The 19,647-nt window shown below is 38.0% G+C and overlaps 1 pseudogene; it reads right to left on the bottom strand.

Annotated features, from left to right (window-relative positions):
• Positions 1-924: 924 nt before the first annotated feature.
• Positions 925-19,647, bottom strand: LOC133755249 (BRISC complex subunit Abraxas 2-like; annotated as a pseudogene).

Below are 19,647 nucleotides of genomic sequence, written 5' to 3'. Positions count from 1 at the left end.
TTGTTCCTCTTTGAAAAAGTAAATTTTACTGCTTGATACTGTAAGAGGTAAATTTTTGATGTATAGGAAATTTGAAAACCAATTATGCTTAGTCTCTAATTTCTGATTTACTTTATAGAACAGAAATTACACAGATAAAAAAAATTTCACTTTGTCTAATTTTTTAAAATAGTTACTTATTTATTTGCCAAGCAGGCACAGACAGACAAGGGGAGAGACCAAGAGAGAGGTCTTCCATTTGCTAGTTCACTCCCCAAATGGACACAATGGCCAGAGCTGGACCAACTCAAAGCCAGGAGTTTCTTCACACATGGGTACAGGGGTCAAAGCACTTGCACCGTCTTCCACTGCTTTTCCAGGTCATTAGCCCAGAGCTGTATTGGAAGTGGAGCAGCCGAGGTATGAACTGGCACCTGTATGGGATACCAGTGCCACAGGCAGAGGCTTAATAACTATGGCACAGCACTGGCCCCCACTTTACCTAAATTTACAGTAAACCCATGAGTTGCACCAGAATTCAATTTTCTTTTCTTTCTCCTTCCTTCCTTCCTACCTACCTTCCTTCCTTCCTTGCTACCTAGCTTCCTTCCTTCCTTCCTTCCTTCCTTCCTTCCTTCCTTCCTTCCTTCCTTCCTTCCTTCCTTCTGTTAATTTTTCTGTGTCATGAAGCTTGCACATTGCATCCAAGGACATGGACCAGGGAGAGAGGCTTATGATTACTGTGTGCAAGAACTCTCCTCTTGGGGGTCAAAGCATCTGACAAGGAAGCTCTCCTAGATTAAGTCCTCAAGCGCCTCTCTCAATAACAAGTGAGAGAAGGTGTGCTAACTGGAGAGCATCTTTGGTTTAATTAACTCTGGGAAGCCTGAGTGTTACTGGGGTCCTCATTGGGATATATCATGGGTGAAAATCATTTGAATGTGACTATTCAACACTAGAGGGCTCTGTAGCATCAATTACATTTTCACAATCATTGACATCTGATTCCCCACTGTTGTCCCCAGCTGCTCTGCTGGGGAAGAAAATCTGCTCCACTTGCAGAATACTTAAGTCCAGCAGTGGAGGAAGCATAACTGAAAGAGCCCACAGCTGAGGTCAAGGCATAAAGACACTTGCTTCCATGTGAGAATGACTGAGATACTGTCTTGGTTGGGTAAAAGTCATCATGAAGAGGATCAAGGACCTCTGTGTCTCCAAGTGTATTTCTAGCTCCCAGTTGCGAACCCAGGATAGGGCCTCCATTGAATAAACAATGATTCCATACTTCTATGTGGTGCTTCTCTGCTTAACATTGCCTGCTGAAATCTTTTGGTTCCTATATATTTTTAGACATCATGGTTTGTCTCAATTTTCTCACTTCTGCCTGACAATATTCAACAATTTGCACACTGTGCTCTTTACCTGCACACCCTGCCAGCACTTTTTCTTGACGTGCATTATAAACCTGATAAATTGCCCTGATAATTTTTATTACTCCATCATTGTAAAAATGCCAGTATCATGTTCTTTAATAAGTTTGGCATAATACTGAAAGGTGGGAGCCTTTGCCATTGAAGACACTGTATTTTTGCTCACTAGTATTACCTAGATTAGGAATAGTGATATCCTCTGATTATACCTTCAGTTTGAACAATTTGAACCTGGAGATCCAGGTTGGGTAGATTTTTCTCTTCTGTGGAATTAACATACGTACATTCTATAATCCTAATGATTTTTAGTTCTTTAAGCTTTATATAAAAGCACTCAAAATTTCATGGTTATAAAATCAAATGATAATGTGTATTGCCCATGGACCTTTTGAAATAACTTCTTATAAAATATAGGGGCTGGCAATGTGGCATAGCGAGTAAAGCCACCGCCTGCAGTGCCAGCACCCCATATGGGCACTGATTTGAGACCCAGCTGCTCCACTTCTGATCCAGCTCTCTGCTGTGGCCTAGGAAAGCAGTGGAAGATGGTCCAAGTCCTTGGGCCACTGCACCCACATGGGAGACCTGGAAGAATCTCCTGCCTCCTGGGTTCAGATTGGCACAGCTTTGGTTCATTGTGGCCAGTTGGGGAGTGAACCAGTGGATGGAAGACCTCTCTCATTCTCTTTCTCTCCTCTTTCAGTGTAAATATGAGTTTCAACTAAATGTTTTTTTAAAAGAAATATTATATACAATTATTATGCATCTGTTATTATATAGTGCCACACTGAAGCACACAGCCTGAGTGTTGCTTGCTTACATCCATTTAGAGGTAAAGAGTAATGTTCTCATGATACAGGGCTGACTCCTATACCCTTGCACAGAAAAATAGCAGGAACATACAGGCCACAATCTAATACACCTGAATAGCAGCAAGTGACAGCAAAATACAGAGTGAAGGAGTCTGGAGAAACTAACTTAGCTTCATTTGATACTTCAGGTGAAACTCGGTCCTGTATTAATAAACATTATGAGCTACAACTTCTTGCATGTTAGTGTGTGAGACTTTTGTAAACTAGTTATGCCCAATAAAAACTGTTAGTAGTTAAATATACAGTCTAGATAAATGGTGAGCATGCATCACAATAAGGAGTAAGATTAACTCAATCTTAAAACCATGACGTTCCCAAAAGAAAAACAATAAAATAAATCAAGGGGCTGGCACTGTGGTGTAGTAGGTAAAGCTGCTGCCTGCAGTGTCAACATCCCATATGGGCACTGGTTCAAGTCCCAGCTGCTCCACTTCCAATCCAGCTCTCTGCTATGGCCTGAGAAAGCAGTAGAAGATGCCCAAGTCTCATGAGGAAGACCTGAAGAAGCTCCTGGCCCCTGGGTTTGGATTGGCACAGCTCCAGCCATTGTGGCCAACTGGGGAGTGAACCAGCAGATGGAAGACCTCTCTCTCTCTGCCTCTCCTCTCTCTGTGTAACTCTGACTTTCAAATGGATGGATAAATAAAAAAAAAGATACAGACTAGCTGAATGTATTAAAACACAAGGTCCATTTTTTACTGCCTGTAATAAACACATCTCTGCTACAAAAATACATACAGACTTTGAAAGTTAAAGGATGGAAAATGATATTCTATGATAACAAAAAGTAAAAAAAGATAAATATTAGCCATGATAATATAATGCAAAACAGACTTTAAAGTAAAAGCTATTAAACAAGACAAAGAAAGGAATTTTGTATTAGTGAAGGGATCAATCCAAAAGAAAGATGTAACTATGGTAAATGTATATGTACCCAATGCCAGGTGCATGATTGCTTCTCATCTTTTTAAAGATTCATTTATTTATTTGAAAAGCAGAGCTAGAGAGAGAGAGAGAGAGAGAGAGAGAGAGGTCTTTCATTTGCTGGTTCACTCTTCAAATGGCCAGTGGCCAGAGCCGAGCCAATCAGAAGCCAGGAGGCAGAAGCTTCTTCTGGGTCTCCCACATGGATACAGGGGCCCAAGAACTTTGGCCATCTTCTACTGCTTTCCCAGGCCACAGCAGAGAGCTGGATCAGAAGTGGAACAGTGAGGTCTCAAACCAGTGCCCATATGGAATGCTTAACCTGCTTTGTCACAGTTCCAGCCCCAGTGCCTGCTTATTTAAAACAAAGGTTAATGGATCTTAACAGAAACATTGACTTCAATTCAATAGTAATGGGTGACAGTAATATCAGACTTTCATCAATACACAGGACAACTAGATAAAGAAAAATTGAAAAAGACAACTAATCTACACTATGGACCAAAATGACAGAATTGACATATACAGAACATTTCATCCCATAGTTGCAGAATACACATTCTTATCACCAGTGCATAGAACTCCTTCTAGGACAGATTATACGTTAGGCCATAAAGCAAATCTCAGCAAATTAAAAGAAAATGAAATCATACCATGTATCTTTTCTGACCACAATGGAATGAATCTGAAAATTAAGAACATAAGAAACTAGAAAGCATGCAAGCACATGGAATCTGAACAGCCTGCTCCTGAATGAACTGTGGGTCATAGAAGAAATCAAAAAGTAAATAAAAAATTACAGGAAAGAAGTGAAAATGACAAAATACATACCAAAACTTATGATATACAGCAAAAGCAATTCTGAGAGTTAAGTTTATAGCAATTAGTGCTTACCTCAAAATTGGAAAAGGATCAAACAAATGATCTAACAATCCATTCAAAACCTAGAAAAACAATAAACCAAAGCACAAGTTCGTATGACGAAAGAAATTCTTAAAGTTAAAGAAGAAATAAAATTGAAACAAAAATGAAACAAAAGATCAGTGAAATGAAGAGCAATTGTTTTTGAAAAAATAAAATTGATACACCACAGGCCTAACTAATTAAAAAAAAGTGGAGATGACACATATTAATAAATTCAGAAATAAAAAAGGAAATGTTAGGTACCACAGAAATAAAATTCATCAGAAATTATGAAAAAGCTATATGCCAACAAATAGGGAAATTTAGAAGAAATGGAGAGATTCCTACATAAGCACAAACTACCAAACATTGATGCATGAAGGCACTGAAAACCTAAACAAAACAATAACCAAGATGGAGACTAAATAAGAAATAAAGACCCACCCCACATAGAAAAAGCCCAGGACTGGATGGTTACAGGCTGAGCTCTACCAAACTTTTACAGAAAAACTAATTCCAATCCCTCTCAATCTATTTCAAACAACTGAGATGGAGGAAATTCTCCCATACTGCTTCTATGAGACCAGCATAACCTTAATTCAAAAACCAAAAAAATATACAACAAAGAGAATTATAAACCAGTATCACAGATGAACAAAATATGATTGTTCACTTGGACCAAGTGGTATCCCTGGTATGCAGGAATGGTTCAACATATACAAATTAACAAATGTGACACATCACAATAACAAATAGAAGAATGACAACCTGTTTGTTTATTCATTGTGAGAGAGTGTTGTATTTTATCAAATGGTTTCTGCATCTATTGAGATAACCATACAGTTTTTTTAGTTATTCTTTTTTTAAGCTTTATTTTATTTATTTGAAAGACAAAGTTAGAGAGAGGTAAACAGAGAGATCTTCCATCTGATGGATCACTCCCCAGATGGCTGCAATGGCTGAAGCTGTGCTGATCTGTGGCATAGCAGTTTAAAACTCTGGCCTGAAGTGCTGTCATCCCATATGGGCACCAGTTTGAGTCCTAGCTGCTCCATTTCTGAAGCAGCTCTCAGCTATGGCCTAGGATAGCAGTAGAAGATAGCACAAGTCCTTGGGCCCCTGCACCCATGTGGGAGACCCAGAAGCAGCTCCTGGCTCCTGGGCCAGGAAATGCAAATAAAAACCACAATGAGGTTACACCTTACCAGAGTCAGAATCACTCTCATACAAAAAAATACGAAGCAATAACTGCTGGTGAGGATGTAGGGGAAAAGTTCCCTAGTACACTTTTGGTGGGAATGTAAACTAGTGCAACCATTACTAGAGGCAGCATAGAAATTCCTCTGAAATCTGACAGATCTACAATGTGACCTAGCCATTCCACACCATGAATGTACCCAAAAGAAGTTATATTGGCATATTAAAGCTATCTGTATGCCCATGTTTATTACAGCTCAATTCATAATAACTAAGATATGGAATCAACCCAGATGTCAACCAAGTAATGACTAGATAAAAAAAAAATGGTATCTACGCACTATGGAATACTACTCAGCCACAAAAAAGAATGAAATTTGGTCTTTTGTAATAAAATGGATGCAACTGGAATCCATCATGCTTAGTGAAATAAGTGAGTCTCAAAAAGTACAATATCATATGTTTTCCTTGATATATGTTACTAATATAGAGTATAAAAGATGTAATGTGTAGGAGCAAAATTTGCATTTTGAGATTATTGTTTACAACATTTTCTTTACTCTCGAGGAACAGTGGTTTTCTTCTACTTTCTATTTCTTGAATCCTTCACTTTGTGGAGGGTCAAACATGATTATAACATAAACTGAAACTATGTCTTGTAAAAATTAAAAGTAAAATCATGGTGAAGGAGGGAAGAAGATTGGGAGTCTAGGCAGGAGAGGGAGTAGGGTAGGAAGTATCACTATGTCCCTAAATCTGAATATATGAAACACATGAAATTTGTTCACCTTATATAAATAAAAAATTAAAAATAAGTAAATTAAAGTGATAAAGAGAACAATTCAATTTCAAAAGCACCAAAGGTAATAAAATACTTAGGGATAAACTTAACCAAGGAAATAAAACACCTAAACATTGAAAATTATAAAGGGTTACTGAAATGAATTAAAGATCACACAAATAAATGTGTTCATGGATAATAAAATATATATAAATATATAAAAATATATAAGAAATATATAAAATATATCATGGATCTGTTCATGGATAATAAAATATATAAAAAATGAATCAATGTTCCTAGTGATCTATAGATTCAAATCATTCTTCATAATATCCCAACAGTCAAAAATTTTAAAAAGTGTATAGAATTAATATGGAATATCAAAGTATTTAAATACCCAAATATTCTTGAACATAAGATCAAAGTTAAAGGCCTCACATTCTCTTAATTCAAAAGCAAATGTAATCTAAACAGTATGATATTTGAACAAAACCAGACATAAAGGCACAGATTTGGTCTCAGTTGAGATCTGGGTAAGATACCTGCATTGCATTCTACAGTGTTTATGTTCAACTCTCACATCTGGCTTCTGAATCCAGCTTCCTGCCAATGGAAAATATGGGAGGCTGTGGGGATGGGGCATGTAACTGGGACCCTGTCACCCACATTGGAGGCCAGGATTTTGTTTCCAGTCCAGACCTGTCATTGCAGACATATGCAGAGTGAACCAGAAGATAGGGGTTCTAGCTCTCTCTGCCTCTCAAATTTAAAAATAAAAATATTAAGGGTAAATATTTAATGTAATAATCAGAAAATCAAGATTTGATAACCTCATCAATAAAGAAAAAAATTAACTAAATTCAATTTATGATTAAAACCCTAAACAAACTATTAACTGAGGCAAATTTCTACCACAGGAAGGGCACCTATGGGAAATTTACAATAAACTCTTATAAAATGGGAATAAGACTGCTACTTTTAACACTTCTATTCAACAGTGTAGTGGATGATTCTGCTAAAAAAAATGAACAAAGCAAAAGAATAAAACTCCAGATTGCAAACAAAAGAGCAAAGTTGACTTGTAATATTCAACACATAGTCTTGTATGTACAATATATCCTGAGGAAGTCACTAAACTCCAACTCAAAAATACAGTAAAATTCAGTATTTTTGCAGAATATGAAGATATAAGTATCAATTGTATTTCTGTTTAACAATGATGAACATTCTAAAAATATAATTAATAATAACATTCAAAGTAGCATCAAAGAGTGAAAATACCACAAGAAATTTAAGAAAAAAATCTTGATTTTTTAAAAAATTTATTTGTCAGAGTTAGACAGTGAGAGAGAGAGAGAGAGACAGAGAAAAGGGTCTTCTTTATGTTGGCTCTGCCCCCAAATGGCCACTATGGCAAGAGCTATGCCGATCTGCATCCAAGAGCCAGGTGTTTCCTCCTGTCCTCCCATGCAGGTGCAGGGCCCAAGCACTTGGGCCGTCCTCCACTGCCTTCCCAGGCCACAGCAGAGAGCTGGACTAGAAGAGGAGCAACTGGGATAAAAACCTGGCACTCATATGGGATGTCAGTGCCACAGGTGGAGGATTAACCAAGTGAGCCATGGCGCCGGCCCTACAAAACTTGAATTTTATACTAAAAAATTACCAAAAAAACCATACAATTTTTAAATGAAGCATTGATTTCAGTAAGAGATTTTAATACTGCAAAAGTATATGCTTCTGGAGCCAGTGCTGTGATGCAGCGGGTTAAAGCCCTGGCCTGAAATGCCAGCATCCCATATGGCCCCCAGTTCTAGTCCCAGCTGCTCTACTTCCTATCCAGCTCTCTGTTATGGCCTGGGATAGCAGTGGAAGATGGCTCAAGTCCTTGGGCCCCTGCATCCATGTGGGAGACCCAGAAGAAGTTCCTGGCTCCTGGCTTTGGATCAGCACAGCTCCAGTGGTTGCAGCCATCTGGGGAGTGAACCAGTGGATGGAGGACCTCTCTCTCTGCCTCTACCTCTCTCTGTAACTCTGTCTTTCAAATAAATAAAATAAATCTTTAAAAAATATACTTAATATAAATCATTGTGGAAATATAAATCAAAACCTCAGGGAGATAGCACTTCACATTAAGTCAAATGATTCTGATTCACTATAGATAAATGTTGACATGGATGTGGAGAACAGGGAACCCTCATACATTTTCCAGTAAAATATTGCAGCCACTATGAAAATAATTTGCCAGTTTCCAAGCAATTTCTTTTTTTTTTCTTTTTTTTTGACAGGCAGAGTGGACAGTGAGAGAGAGAGGCAGGGAGAAAGGTCTCCCTTTGCCGTTGGTTCACCCTTCAATGGCCACCACTGTTGGTGCGCTGCAGCCAGCGCACCACGCTGATCTGAAGGCAGGAGCCAGGTGCTTCTCCTGGTCTCCCATGGGGTGCAGGGCCCAAGCACTTGAGCCATCCTCCACTGCACTCCCAGGCCACAGCAGAGAGCTGGCCCGGAAGAGGGGCAACTGGGACAGAATCCGGCACCCCAACCGGGACTAGAACCTCGTGTGTCCATGCCGCTAGGCAGAGGATTAGCCTATTGAGCCACGGCGCCGGCCCTCCAAGCAATTTCTACATGGGATTATTTATTGCTTCGGCAGTTTCTCTGCCAGATATGCCACTAAGAGAGACACAATCCACAGGCACATGAATACTGAAGCAATATTTATGAAACCAAATGTGAAAGCAACCCAAATACTCATATGTAAAGAAAGCAATGTTCAGTATATCTTTTATAATGCTATACTATTTTATAATCAAATTTAATTAAGAAATGATAGATCACAAAATAATACAATTCAAAAGACAAAGAAAGAGAAGAAACTTAAAGCCATCCCCATATACTCTAACATCCTGTTTCCCATTATGACATGTCCAGGAAAGGTCAATCTCTGGAGATAGGTTTAGATTAATGCCTGTGCTGGGGCTGATGGTTAATGAAGAGTGCTATAAATAACATGAAGCATTTGGGATTAATGGAAATGTGTTTATGTTAGAATGTGCTTATGATTACATAGCTTGCAACACAGCACAAAGCATAGAATATTCACTGAAATATGGGACAGGACTGGGCAGACTGAGTTTGGGCTTCATGGAAGAAAATAAGATGAGCAAATATGAGGGGGTTTCACATATTTTCTGGAACATGAAACTAAAATATGCTCATTTTGGTTAAAAAATATTTAAGCCCATAAATGCAAAGGCCTTACAATTCATGGATATCATTTTGTATGATAGAATTATGCATGTTTTTCAACAAGATTTTGCATCAAAATTAACCTGCAATTTAATTCCATATTTCTTGTGATATTGTCCTAATTAAAATTAATTCCATATACACTTAAAGAAATACTTCATTTTTCTTATATGAAACAATTTAAAAGTTGTACTAATTACCAGTGTAAGGTAAAATACTGCCTCCTAATCACTCCACTTAGAATGACAATATGCCAATTCATGGGGCCAGTGCTGTGGTGCAGTGGGTTAAAGCCCTGGCCTGAAATTCCAGCATCCCATATGGGCACCAGTTCTAGTCCAGCAGCTCCTCTTCTGATACAGCTCTCTACTTGGCTTGGGAAAGCAGTAGAAGATGGCCCAAGTCCTTGGGCCCCTGCACTCACATGGGAGACACAGGAGAAGAACCTGGCTTTGGATCAGCTCAGCTCAGTCCATTGCGACTGAGTGAACCAGTGAATGGAAGACCTCTATCTCTGTCTCTACCTCTCTCTGTAACTCTTTCAAATAAATATAATAAATCTTTAAAAAATGCCAATTCACATATTTCTAGATTATGTTTGTATGAATAAACTGCTTCCAAAGATCATAATTTTAGTTGTGATACTAATTTAAGTATTTTAACACCCCTTAATGTTACACACCAAGAATGATGTTTTGAGTTTATTTTGTTGACAATAATTATACATACCTATAGACTGCAGTGTGAGATTTTAATTCATGCATTCAATGTGTACTGAATAAATCGGAGTAAATAACATTTTCCCTTCTCTGACATTATACTTCAAAATCAGGGCCTTGGAGCACCTTTCCTCTATTTGTTCCTAAAATATGGGATACATTACTGTGGACTATAGTCACCCACAATGCTATGCAACACAAGGAACTCACTATCATCTAGCTCTGATTTACCAATTACTCCATGAAGTTTTTAAAAAATTTCTTATTTAATTAGTTTCAAAGAAAAAGAGACACACAGAGAAACAGAGAGGGAGAGAGTGAGAGGGAGGGAGAGGGAGAAGGAGAGAGAGAGAAGACATTCCCATCCACTGATTCACTTCACCAACACCTACAACTGTGTCTTTGCCAGACTTTTATAATTATTTAGGTATGACAGCAAATGTACAGGTGACAAAAGCAAAAATAAGGAAGTAGGACTGCAAACAAAAATTCTGTATACTAAAGGAAAAGCTGAAAAGTGAAAGCAAGGAATGAGAGAAAATACTGGCAAATCATAGCTGATTAAAGGATTAATATAAAGAATAGACACAATTCAAAAGGAAATATTGTAATAAAAAATGGGTAAAGGATCAGATCAGTTTTTCCATAAGCAGCTAACAGGCATTTGAAAAGGGGCTCAGCACTGCTGACCAAGACCACAATGGTTATGATCTCACATATGTAAAAATTGCTATTATAAAATAGTAAAAAACATAAAAATTGAACCAGCATTGGAGAAAAGGGAACATATAAATTGTTTATATAAATTTAAATTAGTACATCCACTATGGAGAACACTATGGAGGTGTCTCAAATAAAATTAAAAATGGAGCTAACAAATGATAAAGCATTCCCACTATTGGATGTGCATCTAAAGAAATAAATTACTATCTCAAAGATACATCTTCACAACCATGTTCATGTGAGCACTATTCACAAGAACAAGATATATAAATAAACACTGTCTATGAAAGATGAATAGAGAAAATGCCAGACACACACAATGGAATCACATTCAACCTTAACAAGGAAATTCTGACATTTTGTCACAATCCAGATTGTGAATATACAATTGGGCTGATTGAAATGTCACAGAAAGATATATACCACACACTCTCTCTTATTTATGGAATCTCAGAAAGTCAAACTTTGGCACAGAAGAGAATAGTGGTTGCTAGGTGCTGAGAGTGAAGGAAATGGAAGATGTTAGTTGAGTTACAGTTAGGAGATAATGTACAGCCCAGAAATGTTATGAATATATGATTAGATACTCACAACTTGTTAAGGCACTAGGTTTTCTTTTAAAAACTATGTAAGGTGATGGATATATTAGTTTGATTGTCTTAATCATTTCAGAATGTATATGTACAAAGGAACTCCAAAAGGCTTGTGAAAAACACAATTAAATAGTGAAATTTCTATAAATTTTTAAAAAGTCTCTTCACATATCAAAGCATCAAGTTGCAGGCCTTGAATATATATAAATTTTGTTTGTCAATTATACTCCGATAACTTTGAAAACAATCACCCTACATCAAAATAAAAATTAAAACTAACTTAAGAAACTAGGTTTATATCTTTGGACTTGGGAAGTTTGTCATGGAACAAAAACAGTTTTAAAAACATTGATAAATGTGACTAGCTAAAATTTCTTATTTGAAAGTTCAGAGATAGATGAGAGCCTGTAAAAGGAACATGTAAAGGCTCAGATGACATCCAAGACCAAAATGCAGTGTCCTCTTGTCACCCCTAAAACCTGGACCAAAGCCCTGAACAGAATAAAACTGTTTCATTAACTTACCTGTTCTGTGACACTGTTACTACCAACAGAAAACGTGGTCAGACTCCCAGAAAGAGCCACGCTGAGAAGTCAGGGTCCATGCGCTGAGACTCAGCTTCTGAGCTATTCAGAAAACTTGGGGAATCCGGTCACCCCGGGGAGAAGAGAGGAACTGAGGATCCCGTAAATGACAGCTCCTAGGCCCTCCTAGGGCCTCTCCACCACGGAACTGGTTGACTACTATGACATCAAGATTCGCGGGATTACATAGCGTTTAGGCTACCACGCCTGATTGGACTGCTTGCATAGCTGTGAGGATGCACACGTCATAAAAGATGCAGCCAATCAGCATCCTCCATAATGCTGCTGTATAACTCCAGGTCTTGCTGGAGGCAGAAGCAAGGAGTCTTGGGTTCATTTCTGAAACTTCGTCCTCTTGTGCGCCACCCTCCCTGCAGCGAGCGGTGGGAGTTTTCTCCTCTCTGGTCCTGCTCATTGCTGGGCTCCCACCTGCTTCTTCCTGAGAGGATCCTACTTGGAGCTTGGAGTAAACTAACTCAGGTCAGTTACCATTTAATGGCTGTTTATTGGCTTCAGAGCCTTTTTTTTTTCATCATCTATATGACACTCTTTCTGTTGAATCATCTGTGGTTTTTAAAGTATTGATTTTTTTTAAACTTTTATTTAATGAATATAACTTTCCAGTGTACAGCTTATGGATTACAATGGCTTCCCCCTCCCATAACTTCCCTCCCACCCGCAACCCTCCCCTCTCCCGCTCCCTCTCCCCTTCCATTTGCATCAAGATTCATTTTCAATTCTCTTTATATACAGAAGATCAATTTAGTATAAAGATTTCAACAGTTTGCACCCACATAGAAACACAAAGTGAAACATACTGTTTGAGTGCTAGTTATAGCATTAAATCAAAATGTACAGCACATTAAGGACAGAGATCCCACATGAGGAGCAAGTGCACAGTGGCTCCTGTTGTTGACCCAACAAATTGACACTCTAGTTTATGGCGCCAGTAACCACCCTAGACTGTCGTCATGAGTTGCCAAGGCTATGGAAGCCTTCCAAGTTTGCCGACTCTGATCATATTTAGACAAGGTCATAAAAGACAGAGTGAGGATAGTAACCAATGATCCTAAGAGTGGCATTTACCAGGTTTGAACAATTCTACAGCATTAAGTGGGGAAGAGGACCATCAGTACACACAGGTTGGGAGTAGAGCCATTGGTGGTAGAGTAGAGGTTATGATTACAAAGGAATGAGGCCCAAGTACGCTAGACAGGGTCTAGAACAAAGGACAGATTCATTATTAGAGGAGCTAAGAAAGGTGCTGTCTAAGCTACAATTAAGTTTTCTGATTGAGAGGCAAATAGAACCTGATAGAAGGGGCTTGATAATAATCTGGTGGGCTTTAGGCCTTGTAAGTTAAGAGGCCCAGACCTACCTATCTCTTCACATGGAGTATATCCTAAGGGAGGTGTGAACCTCCTGGGGGAAGGCACTCTGTTGACTTTCATTACTTGGCTGGCCTGGGAGGAGAGCTGGCCAGGTAAAGGCAGGTGGCATCTCTAACAAGAAATTGACAGTTCTGCCTGGCATGTTGCTGACCCTACTTGACCATCCCCTCAGCTGCAGTGGTCACTTTGGAAGTTGGGCTGAGTTAAGGTTTTTAAAGTATTGATTTAAAGAATATTTAAGGATATCACAAAATTTAATCCTTTTCTCCAATTTCACTTTTTTTTAGTCTGCCTGTTGTTCTCTATTATTATTTTCTGTTTCTTGCTAGTACTTAGTAATGAGTAGAACACACACATACTGTTTGCTGTTTAATTTCCTTGATTACACCTGTAGTAGAAAGTCTAAGAGTGCAGGAATCATGGGCTAGGTTTACTGAAAGGAAAAAAGCTTTCAATGAGCCTTTATTGTTTGCGTCGTTTGCTGTAGGTTCATTTCACTCTCAGTCACAGTAAAGAAGTCACTGGCTTTTCTGTTGTTGCTCTGCTAGCAGTTTTCTCTTTTCTAGCTGCTGAACTTTACTAAATGCTTTCCAACATGGAATCTAAATGACCATGGGATTTTCTTCTTGTGATTTTTACCTGCCTGGATGGCTTGTCTGGGACTGTTAACCACCCTTGCATTTTTTATTATGTCCCTGCTTCCTGTTTATGTATTTTCTTAGATGATTTCATTTATTACATCAATACTTTTCTGAGGATACTAGTAGCTCTGTTTATAAAAGAGATGCTTTTAATAAAACAATTTTTATTTCAAGTCTTGACCCAAAACTTTATTTTTTAATTTCTTTTTTTTAAAGCTTTATTTTATGTATGTGAAAGACAGAGTCAGAGAGAGAGGTAGAGACAGGGAGAGAGAGGTCTTCCATCCACTGGTTCACTCCCCAGATGGCTGCAACAGCCAGAGCTGCACCAACCCAAAGCCAGGAGCCAGGAGCTTCTTCTGGGTCTCCCACATTGGCGCAAGGGCCCAAGGACTTGGGCCATCTTCTACTGCTTTTCCCAGGCCATACCAGAGAGCAAGATTGGAAGAAGAACAGCCATGACTAGAACCGGCATCCATATAGGAAGCTGGCACTTCAGTCCAGGGTTTTAACTTGCTGTGCCACAGTGCCAGCCCCCCTTTTTAATTTCAAGTCCTGGCCTGCTTGCACCATCCTCACTGTAATGGTGGTTTTCCAAAAGAAACTAAAAAATAGCTTTGCTTATTTTCACTTTGGGTAGGTCTTTGAAATGTAAATTTGTTTTTTCTTCTGTAAAATTTTGAAGTATTCTCTGATTCTGGACCTGAAATTGTCATTGTGTGACTTTCTGGAGTTTTCAAAATGTGATTCAATTACTTGGGTTATATAGGAGTTTTTCTATTTTATGTTATATTTGGTTTTTGGAAACTTGATTTTCAAAATAGGGTGGATATTGATCTCTGTAGTCAAATTTTAGTCCTGAGAATTTCATATCTTTCTCTAGTATCTTGGTCAAAACTGTAATCTCTACAAAAGAATGATTCTGTTTTAATTCCTAAACTGATTATTTGTGTTACTTTTCCCATTAGTTCCTTAATTGTTTTTTCCTAATGGTTTATTAACTTTGTTAACATTTTTCTTAAAAAAAGTGATTGTGTCCTTGTTTATTTGTGGTACATTGTATAGCATTTCATACATGTCTGCTGTTCTCTTTTTTCTTCCTTTTCTTCAATACTCTGATTTTTTTTTTTGGTTTATAATTAACAAGGGAGCTGTAATGATAAGCATTTAAGTTTTATAAATGATCTCTAAGCACTGGTTTACTGCATCCTCTTCATTCCTTCATGTGTTTCCAACCTGTTTCCATCACAGGCTGCATGTGTCTCCAGTTCTGAAACCCATATGTACTGACTGGTAAATTAGTGCTTCAGCCATTAGAGACCCATTTTTTTACACTTGTGTGCCCAGGTAATCACAGCCCATCAACTACCCTTTCCATGTCTGCAAAAGGGCTATGGTCCCTTAAAATATATCACATCTTGATTTCTTTTAGAGAAGCAGATAAAATTTCCCAGACAGCCCAAGTTAGACATTTCTTTTTTTTTACTTTTATTTAATCAATATGAATTTCCAGTGTACAGCTAATGGATTACAATGGCTTCCCCCTCCCATAACTTCCCTCCCACCCGCAACCCTCCCCTCTCCCGCTCCCTCTCCCTTTCCATTTGCATCAAGATTCATTTTCAATTCTCTTTATATACAGAAGATCAATTAGGTATAAAGATTTCAACAGTTTGCACCCACATAGAAACACAAAGTGAAACATACTGTTTGAGTACTAGTTATAGCATTAAATCAAAATGTACAGCACATTAAGGACAGAGATCCCACATGAGGAGCAAGTGCACAGTGGCTCCTGTTGTTGACCCAACAAATTGACACTCTAGTTTATGGCGCCAGTAACCACCCTAGACTGTCGTCATGAGTTGCCAAGGCTATGGAAGCCTTCCAAGTTTGCTGACTCTGATCATATTTAGACAAGGTCATAAAAGACAGAGTGAGGATAGTAACCAATGATCCTAAGAGTGGCATTTACCAGGTTTGAACAATTCTACAGCATTAAGTGGGGAAGAGGACCATCAGTACACACAGGTTGGGAGTAGAGCCATTGGTGGTAGAGTAGAGGTTATGATTACAAAGGAATGAGGCCCAAGTACGCTAGACAGGGTCTAGAACAAAGGACAGATTCATTATTAGAGGAGCTAAGAAAGGTGCTGTCTAAGCTACAATTAAGTTTTCTGATTGAGAGGCAAATAGAACCTGATAGAAGGGGCTTGATAATAATCTGGTGGGCTTTAGGCCTTGTAAGTTAAGAGGCCCAGACCTACCTATCTCTTCACGTGGGGTACATCCTAAGGGAAGTGTGAACCTCCTGGGGGAAGGCACTCTGTTGACTTTCATTACTTGGCTGGCCTGGGAGGAGAGCTGGCCAGGTAAAGGCAGGTGGCATCTCTAACAAGAAATTGACAGTTCTGCCTGCAATGTTGCTGACCCTACTTGGCTGTCCCCTCAGCTACAGTGGTCACTTTGGAAGTTGGGCATTTCTATATATACTACTGGCTACATCTGAGTTGTTGCTTCTAAATCAATCTTTCATAGAAAATAGAACTGCTCTGATTGTCAGTTTTTTTTTCTTTATGGGGTTACCGGCTAATTACCAACTTGTGTTGATGCTAGTGAGATTCACATACCTGATTTTTCTAATAATTAATTTGTCATTCTGGAGTGGCCTGAATGTCAAAATTCTGCCCTCATAGAGTAAATTTGAAGAAAGTGGTATAAATTATAGCTTTGTGTAAAAATAGTTTAAATATTTGAAGTGCTCTGGATAAAAAATAAAATAATGTGATAGGTCCCAGTGGAGAGAACAAGGGTTGCTTAAGCCAGAAGAGCTTGAAAGTCCTCACTAATGGATAATACATGAACTTAAAACATAACAATGGGGAGTAACTTTCAGTGCAGAAGCTAGGAAAATAGCATCTAAGCTGCAGAAGTGAAAAGCAAATTTAAAGATTTTAATGAGGGGAAAATATAGATGTATAATTAATGGATAAGAGGAAAGATTTGGAAGATGAAGAAAAAAGTGAAACATGGTGACTACACTTAAAAATGTTTTCTCCAAATTTAAGGAATTTTAACTTTTAAAAATATGCATTATGACATATATGGTAATTCACTTTATTAAACCATTGCACGATGTGTATAAATTTCAAAACAATATGTACAATGGCCATTCAAGGAATTCATGTAAAATGCATTGAGAGATTATTTTGATTCAAAAACACTTATATCCATATAGATTTTTATAATAGACATTTTCAATGAGTTTTTAAAAATCACCCAGATTCACGAATTTCAAATTTTAATGCACCAAAATAAACTTACCTTTGTATCTCATTCCCATCTTATTTTTTTTTATTAAACTTTTATTTAATGAATATAAATTTCCAAAGTATAGCTTATGGGTTACAATGGCTTCTCCCCTCCCACAACCTCCCTCCCGCCCGCAACCCTCCCCCCTCCCGCTCCCTTTCCCCTTCCATTCATGTAAAGATTCATTTTCAATTCTCTTTGTATACAGAAGATCAATCCCATCTTATTTTTTAAAATACACATTGTTGGGGCCAGCGCTGTGGCTCACTTGGCTAATCCTCTGCCTGTGGTGCCAGTATCCCATATGGGCACCGGGTTCTAGTCTTGGTTGCTCCTCTTCCAGTCTAGCTCTCTGCTGTGGCCCAAGAGGGCAGTGGAAGATGGCCCAAGTGCTTGGGCTGCTGCACCTGCATGGAAGACTGGGAAGAGCACCTGGCTCCTGGCTTTGGGCTGATGCACCACCGGCTGTAGCGGCCATTTGGGGAGTGAACCAACAGAAGGAAGACCTTTCTCTCTGTCTCTCTCTCTCTCTTTCTCTCTCTCACTGTCTATAACTCTACCTGTCAAATAAAAAATACACATTGTTCATAATAAATGAATGTATGATGTATGTATTTTATTTTTAATTGAAATCTATTTTTTCTAATGAATAAATAAGAAACATAAATGAGACTCTATTAGTGAATTTTAAGGATGGAGATCTTTCTTTGTCTCTGGTGATTTTAAGATATCACTTCTCTTGTTGACACTGGACTATAGGATCCAATGTGTAGACTAATCCTGTTGGGTGCTCCAACAATGATTTATATATTCTTTTCTGAAAGAGATTTGACTTTTCCTCCTATTGTTTTCCTGCTTATTTGCTGATTTTAAGAAACACTGAGAGGAGCCCATTATATCTTTGTGGTCTATTCATTTTATTTCCTTAGAATAGATTCCTAAAAATGAAATTATTGGGTAAAAGAACATAATCATTCTATTCTTTCATCAGACAATATACTCTATTCTTGGGAGTCATAGTGCTTGGGCGGTGACCACTTGAGAAAAGTGAAATAGAAGTTCTTGTTATGGAAGTATTGATCCTGCCTTCTTGTTTTTTGATTAGGAACCATAATTTGGGAATTATTAACATATCCAACTGATGAGGAAAACTTTTCCCTTCAGTAGAATATTACTACAACAATGTAAAAGTCAAGGTAGGATTATAAAAGAAGGAAAATTAAATGAAATATTAAAAAAAGATAAAGAAGACATTTTACAAAGGTATAACAACTATGGACTAAAAGAGTGTCCTAAAATACCTTCATGCAGTTCGGCAACTAAGTCATTTCTGGAATGAACAATGTGGATAATTAGGTTAGGATAGTGCTTCTGTTAGGACTCAGGTCAAAGTCACAAGGTATGTAGTAACAATTTACACATTTTATGAGGAAAAATTGACTCTGAAACAGGGACTGTTTAAAAATCACATACTGAGATATAGCCAACATATTCAAGATGGGCAGATTTGGATGGAATGAAAACTTCAGTGGAAAAAAAATGAAAGTCATAATCCTGGGGATAACACTTAGTTTTACCAATGTAAAGAGAAGAATCATTATTTCAAGGTACAACACACATTGATAGGCTAAAATTAGAAACTATAAGCAATTCAAATACCAAAATGTTCCATGCTGAATCACAAAAGCAGGATTTTCAGATTAATCCAACTTGTAATGTCTCATAGAATTTAAGAAGTTGTTCTGGTTCTGTGGACTCTTCAATTGCTCTTCACACAGAATATTTTCTTCTTAGAAATCATGTCTTCTGAATGGCTCTGTAGTCAGCATGAAAAGGTAGGAAATGGCTTTCAGAGTGGCTGGGCAAACATGTGTCCGAAGTGATTCATTGTATCATTTTATAATATCTCCAGATTTACACATGGAACTTCAGGATTTCATTTTTTCGTTCATTCTCAAGTCTATGAACTTCAGTTCCTAAGGCATCAATGATATTTTTTCTATCTTTAAGTACAAAGGTCTCTAGTTCTAGTGTTTCACATCTTCAGTTTCATATATCACTTAGTCCAAATCTTGTCTTTCCAAATAAAGTCTTGTAACAACTCATCCATCAAAATGTACCTGTGCATTAAATCTCATTTATCTAACCTGATATCTGTGGCTTTGATGTCATGAACTGCCCTTACAGATCGATCTTTCTCCAGGAGTTCAGTAAGCCACTGTACTTGTTCTGGCTGTCAGGATTGCCATAGAGGCCTTCTGTGTTAGTGTGGATAAGGATTGGTGAGACCACAGCTAATAAGGTGCACACACCCAAAGAACATAGGCTGACAGAGTGAATTGCCTGCAT

Source organism: Lepus europaeus, unplaced genomic scaffold, assembly GCF_033115175.1.
Source record: "Lepus europaeus isolate LE1 unplaced genomic scaffold, mLepTim1.pri SCAFFOLD_3_1, whole genome shotgun sequence".
In the NCBI taxonomy this organism is placed as follows: domain Eukaryota; kingdom Metazoa; phylum Chordata; class Mammalia; order Lagomorpha; family Leporidae; genus Lepus; species Lepus europaeus.
This window is presented reverse-complemented; position numbering and strand designations above follow the sequence as displayed.